Source organism: Myxine glutinosa, chromosome 10, assembly GCF_964187855.1.
Source record: "Myxine glutinosa chromosome 10, kmMyxGlut1.1, whole genome shotgun sequence".
Taxonomy (NCBI): Eukaryota; Metazoa; Chordata; class Myxini; order Myxiniformes; family Myxinidae; genus Myxine; species Myxine glutinosa.
The window spans coordinates 72935191-72942880 of NC_136270.1; positions in this window are offsets into that span (position 1 = coordinate 72935191).

Consider the following 7690-nt stretch of genomic DNA (forward strand, 5'->3'; position numbering starts at 1 on the left):
TTTCTTTTCTTTTTACCAATAGTGTCTTTAATTCATGGCAATTGAGGGTTGTATCGTTTATGTGGAAAGTATAAAAGAAAGGGAGGACACAAAACAACTTCCTCGAAAGGGAACAAAATAAATGTCAACTGGGAACAATTGTGTCACGTGTCGAGGTATCCGCATCGTGTAAACCTATGTGAAGACTGTCCACATCCTGAAGATCAATGATGAGATATCAATGATGTGATCTCCTAAGACTAGCTCGATTTGCTGAAGCTGATAATTCAAATCGTTAATACCACCGCCTTCTGCTAGATTTCAGCTTCAGCGAGACGTCTTCAACGACAGACCATCACTGGACTCAAAGGAGAGATTCCTTTACGACTTGAAAGACAAAACATTTTAAAATGGAAACACCTACAGTATTTCTCTTCTATAATTGCTTACATCCTCACCTGTCCTCCCACCTGCCACTTTCCTCATACTGCAATGTGGTGCTTTTTGTCCCTGTCAATTTAAGCCTGTGTCACAGCATCTTCAAACAGTCAATGAGATCAACGATTTAAAATTTATTTATTTATATCACATAAAAATGCTTTTGGAGACGCTCATTAAGAAATCAAATAAGGCAGCATTTCCAACCACACCCATCACCAGAAGGCCTCACACGTTACATTCCACTTTTCTTTCCTCTCCTTGCTTCCCACTACTTGACCTACTGGACTACATCTGTTAAGGTCACCTACTTGACTACATCTGTTAAGGTCACCTACTTGACTACATCTGTTAAGGTCACCTACTTGACTACATCTGTTAAGGTCACCTACTTGACTACATCTGTTAAGGTCACCTACTTGACTTCATCTGTTAAGGTCACCAACTTGACTACATCTGTTAAGGTCACCAACTTGACTACATCTGTTAAAGTCACCAACTTGACTACATTTGTTACGGTCACCTACTTGACTTCATCTGTTAAGGTCACCAACTTGACTACATCTGTTAAGGTCACCTACTTGACTACATCTGTTAAGGTCACCTACTTGACTTCATCTGTTAAGGTCACCAACTTGACTACATCTGTTAAGGTCACCAACTTGACGACATCTGTTAAAGTCACCAACTTGACTACATTTGTTAAGGTCACCAACTTGACTACATTTGTTAAGGTCACCAACTTGACTACATTTGTTAAGGTCACCAACTTGACTACATCTGTTAAGGTCACCAACTTGACTACATCTGTTAAAGTCACCAACTTGACTACATCTGTTAAGGTCACCTGCTTGACTACATTTGTTAAGGTCACCTGCTTGACTACATCTGTTAAAGTCACCAACTTGACTACATTTGTTAAGGTCACCAACTTGACTACATTTGTTAAGGTCACCAACTTGACTACATCTGTTAAAGTCACCAACTTGACTACATCTGTTAAGGTCACCAACTTGACTACATCTGTTAAGGTCACCAACTTGACTACATCTGTTAAGGTCACCAACTTGACTACATCTGTTAAGGTCACCAACTTGACTACATCTGTTAAAGTCACCAACTTGACTACATCTGTTAAGGTCACCAACTTGACTACATTTGTTAAGGTCACCAACTTGACTACATCTGTTAAAGTCACCAACTTGACTACATCTGTTAAGGTCACCAACTTGACTACATTTGTTAAGGTCACCAACTTGACTACATCTGTTAAAGTCACCAACTTGACTACATTTGTTAAGGTCACCAACTTGACTACATCTGTTAAGGTCACCAACTTGACTACATCTGTTAAGGTCACCAACTTGACTACATCTGTTAAAGTCACCTGCTTGACTACATTTGTTAGTCACCAACTTGACTACATCTGTTAAGGTCACCAACTTGACTACATCTGTTAAAGTCACCAACTTGACTACATCTGTTAAAGTCACCAACTTGACTACATCTGTTAAGGTCACCAACTTGACTACATCTGTTAAAGTCACCAACTTGACTACATCTGTTAAAGTCACCAACTTGACTACATCTGTTAAAGTCACCAACTTGACTACATCTGTTAAGGTCACCAACTTGACTACATCTGTTAAGGTCACCAACTTGACTACATTTGTTAAGGTCACCAACTTGACTACATCTGTTAAAGTCACCAATTTGACTACATCTGTTAAGGTCACCAACTTGACTACATCTGTTAAGGTCACCAACTTGACTACATCTGTTAAAGTCACCAACTTGACTACATCTGTTAAGGTCACCAACTTGACTACATCTGTTAAAGTCACCAACTTGACTACATCTGTTAAAGTCACCAACTTGACTACATCTGTTAAGGTCACCAACTTGACTACATCTGTTAAGGTCACCAACTTGACTACATCTGTTAAGGTCACCAACTTGACTACATCTGTTAAGGTCACCAACTTGACTACATCTGTTAAAGTCACCAACTTGACTACATCTGTTAAGGTCACCAACTTGACTACATTTGTTAAGGTCACCAACTTGACTACATCTGTTAAAGTCACCAACTTGACTACATTTGTTAAGGTCACCAACTTGACTACATTTGTTAAGGTCACCAACTTGACTACATCTGTTAAAGTCACCAACTTGACTACATCTGTTAAGGTCACCAACTTGACTACATCTGTTAAGGTCACCAACTTGACTACATCTGTTAAGGTCACCAACTTGACTACATCTGTTAAGGTCACCAACTTGACTACATCTGTTAAAGTCACCAACTTGACTACATCTGTTAAGGTCACCAACTTGACTACATTTGTTAAGGTCACCAACTTGACTACATCTGTTAAAGTCACCAACTTGACTACATCTGTTAAGGTCACCAACTTGACTACATTTGTTAAGGTCACCAACTTGACTACATCTGTTAAAGTCACCAACTTGACTACATTTGTTAAGGTCACCAACTTGACTACATCTGTTAAGGTCACCAACTTGACTACATCTGTTAAGGTCACCAACTTGACTACATCTGTTAAAGTCACCTGCTTGACTACATTTGTTAGTCACCAACTTGACTACATCTGTTAAGGTCACCAACTTGACTACATCTGTTAAAGTCACCAACTTGACTACATCTGTTAAAGTCACCAACTTGACTACATCTGTTAAGGTCACCAACTTGACTACATCTGTTAAAGTCACCAACTTGACTACATCTGTTAAAGTCACCAACTTGACTACATCTGTTAAAGTCACCAACTTGACTACATCTGTTAAGGTCACCAACTTGACTACATCTGTTAAGGTCACCAACTTGACTACATCTGTTAAAGTCACCAACTTGACTACATCTGTTAAAGTCACCAACTTGACTACATCTGTTAAGGTCACCTGCTTGACTACATTTGTTAAGGTCACCTGCTTGACTACATCTGTTAAAGTCACCAACTTGACTACATCTGTTAAGGTCACCAACTTGACGACATCTGTTAAAGTCACCTGCTTGACGACATTTGTTAGTCACCAACTTGACTACATCTGTTAAGGTCACCAACTTGATTACATCTGTTAAGGTCACCAACTTGACTACATCTGCTAAGGTCACCAACTTGACTACATTTGTTAAGGTCACCAACCTGACTACATCTGTTAAGGTCACCAACTTGACTACATCTGTTAAAGTCACCAACTTGACTACATCTGCTAAGGTCACCAACTTGACTACATTTGTTAAGGTCACCAACTTGACTACATCTGTTAAGGTCACCAACTTGACTACATCTGTTAAGGTCACCAACTTGACTACATCTGTTAAGGTCACCAACTTGACTACATCTGTTAAAGTCACCTGCTTCACTACATTTGTTAGTCACCAACTTGACTACATCTGTTAAGGTCACCTGCTTGACTACATTTGTTAGTCACCAACTTGACTACATCTGTTAAGGTCACCAACTTGACTACATCTGTTAAAGTCACCTGCTTGACTACATTTGTTAGTCACCAACTTGACTACATCTGTTAAGGTCACCAACTTGACTACATCTGTTAAGGTCACCAACTTGACTACATCTGTTAAGGTCACCAACTTGACTACATCTGTTAAGGTCACCTGCTTGACTACATCTGTTAAGGTCACCAACTTGACTACATCTGTTAAGGTCACCAACTTGACTACATCTGTTAAAGTCACCAACTTGTCTACACCTGTTAAAGTCACCTGCTTGACTACATCTGTTAAGGTCACCTGCTTGACTACATTTGTTAAGGTCACCTGCTTGACTACATCTGTTAAGGTCACCAACTTGACTCCATCTGTTAAGGTCACCTGCTTGACTACATCTGTTAAAGTCACCTGCTTGACTACATCTGTTAAGGTCACCTGCTTGACTACATTTGTTAAGGTCACCTGCTTGACTACATCTGTTAAGGTCACCAACTTGACTACATCTGTTAAAGTCACCAACTTGACTACATCTGTTAAAGTCACCTGCTTGACTACATCTGTTAAGGTCACCAACTTGACTACATCTGTTAAGGTCACCTGCTTGACTACATCTGTTAAGGTCACCTGCTTGACTACATCTGTTAAGGTCACCAACTTGACTACATCTGTTAAGGTCACCAACTTGACTACATCTGTTAAGGTCACCAACTTGACTACATCTGTTAAAGTCACCAACTTGACTACATCAGTTAAGGTCACCTGCTGGACTACATCTGTTAAAGTCACCAACTTGACTACATCTGTTAAAGTCACCAACTTGACTACATCTGTTAAGGTCACCTGCTTGACTACATCTGTTAAGGTCACCTGCTTGACTACATCTGTTAAAGTCACCAACTTGACTACATCTGTTAAGGTCACCTGCTTGACTACATCTGTTAAGGTCACCTGCTTGACTACATCTGTTAAAGTCACCAACTTGACTACATCTGTTAAAGTCACCAACTTGACTACATCTGTTAAGGTCACCTGCTTGACTACATCTGTTAAGGTCACCAACTTGACTACATCTGTTAAAGTCACCAACTTGACTACATCTGTTAAGGTCACCTGCTTGACTACATCTGTTAAGGTCACCTGCTTGACTACATCTGTTAAAGTCACCAACTTGACTACATCTGTTAAAGTCACCTACTTGACTACATCTGTTAAGGCCACCTACTTGACTACATCTGTTAAGGTCACCTACTTGACTACATCTGTTAAAGTCACCAACTTGACTACATCTGTTAAGGTCACCTGCTTGACTACATCTGTTAAGGTCACCTACTTGACTACATCTGTTAAAGTCACCAACTTGACTACATCTGTTAAGGTCACCTGCTTGACTACATCTGTTAAGGTCACCAACTTGACTACATCTGTTAAGGTCACCTGCTTGACTACATCTGTTAAAGTCACCAACTTGACTACATCTGTTAAGGTCACCAACTTGACTACATCTGTTAAAGTCACCAACTTGACTACATCTGTTAAGGCCACCTACTTGACTACATCTGTTAAGGTCACCTACTTGACTACATCTGTTAAGGTCACCTGCTTGACTACATCTGTTAAGGTCACCTGCTTGACTCCATTTGTTAAAGTCACCAACTTGACTACATCTGTTAAGGTCACCTGCTTGACTACATCTGTTAAGGTCACCTGCTTGACTACATCTGTTAAAGTCACCAACTTGACTACATCTGTTAAGGTCACCTGCTTGACTACATCTGTTAAGGTCACCTGCTTGACTACATCTGTTAAAGTCACCAACTTGACTACATCTGTTAAAGTCACCAACTTGACTACATCTGTTAAGGTCACCTGCTTGACTACATCTGTTAAGGTCACCAACTTGACTACATCTGTTAAAGTCACCAACTTGACTACATCTGTTAAGGTCACCTGCTTGACTACATCTGTTAAGGTCACCTGCTTGACTACATCTGTTAAAGTCACCAACTTGACTACATCTGTTAAAGTCACCTACTTGACTACATCTGTTAAGGCCACCTACTTGACTACATCTGTTAAGGTCACCTACTTGACTACATCTGTTAAAGTCACCAACTTGACTACATCTGTTAAGGCCACCTACTTGACTACATCTGTTAAGGTCACCTACTTGACTACATCTGTTAAAGTCACCAACTTGACTACATCTGACTACATCTGACTTGACTACATCTTGACTACACCTGCTTGACTACATCTGTTAAGGTCACCTACTTGACTACATCTGTTAAAGTCACCAACTTGACTACATCTGTTAAGGTCACCTGCTTGACTACATCTGTTAAGGTCACCAACTTGACTACATCTGTTAAGGTCACCTGCTTGACTACATCTGTTAAAGTCACCAACTTGACTACATCTGTTAAGGTCACCAACTTGACTACATCTGTTAAAGTCACCAACTTGACTACATCTGTTAAGGCCACCTACTTGACTACATCTGTTAAGGTCACCTACTTGACTACATCTGTTAAAGTCACCAACTTGACTACATCTGTTAAGGTCACCTGCTTGACTACATCTGTTAAGGTCACCAACTTGACTACATCTGTTAAGGTCACCTGCTTGACTACATCTGTTAAAGTCACCAACTTGACTACATCTGTTAAGGTCACCTACTTGACTACATCTGTTAAAGTCACCAACTTGACTACATCTGTTAAGGTCACCTGCTTGACTACATCTGTTAAGGTCACCTACTTGACTACATCTGTTAAAGTCACCAACTTGACTACATCTGTTAAGGTCACCTGCTTGACTACATCTGTTAAGGTCACCAACTTGACTACATCTGTTAAGGTCACCTGCTTGACTACATCTGTTAAGGTCACCAACTTGACTACATCTGTTAAGGTCACCAACTTGACTACATCTGTTAAAGTCACCAACTTGACTACATCTGTTAAGGTCACCAACTTGACTACATCTGTTAAAGTCACCAACTTGACTACATCTGTTAAGGCCACCTACTTGACTACATCTGTTAAGGTCACCTACTTGACTACATCTGTTAAGGTCACCTGCTTGACTACATCTGTTAAGGTCACCTGCTTGACTCCATTTGTTAAGGTCACCTACTTGACTACATTTGTTAAGGTCACCTGCTTGACTCCATTTGTTTCGTCCAAAACGTCTGCGGAAGGAGTCGTCGTTGTGAACATCCCCACCTGGCCAGTTGAGATCTATCTATATGTATTTGTCTTTCATCTGTGTTCATACTCATGTTTTTGTTTCACAACTCACCTCTTCGACCCAGGTAAACATAACTTTGTTGTTCCGTTTTCTCGTTTTTATCACAAAATAAGATTTGTTCATCACAATCCTCACAATATTTCCTTCTATGGTCAAATGGCCGCACGTTAAAATGAACACTTGGCGACTGTCTCCTCACTGCGGTTTGTCCGACGATCAATAGAAGCCTCTGTCTGCACCACTGACCCATTGTACTCACATCGGATTAGACCTAAAGCAAAGTCATGAGATCTCCAACGGGCAGCTGACATATCATGGGTTTAATCATGTGAGTGCGGCTTATATAAAGGGCTCGCCACTCGCTCAGGCCTCACTAATATTAGGCCTTTCACAAAGTGGACCTTTCCATTCGTGCAGGACACAAAATCAGAATCCAAGTGGTACAACTGGTACATGGTCTCAGAAGATGGACCCGTGAAGCAAACATGGAATCTTTGTGTTTTTGATCATTTCTACAATTGCACACCGATGGCTCCAGTGGTCGAA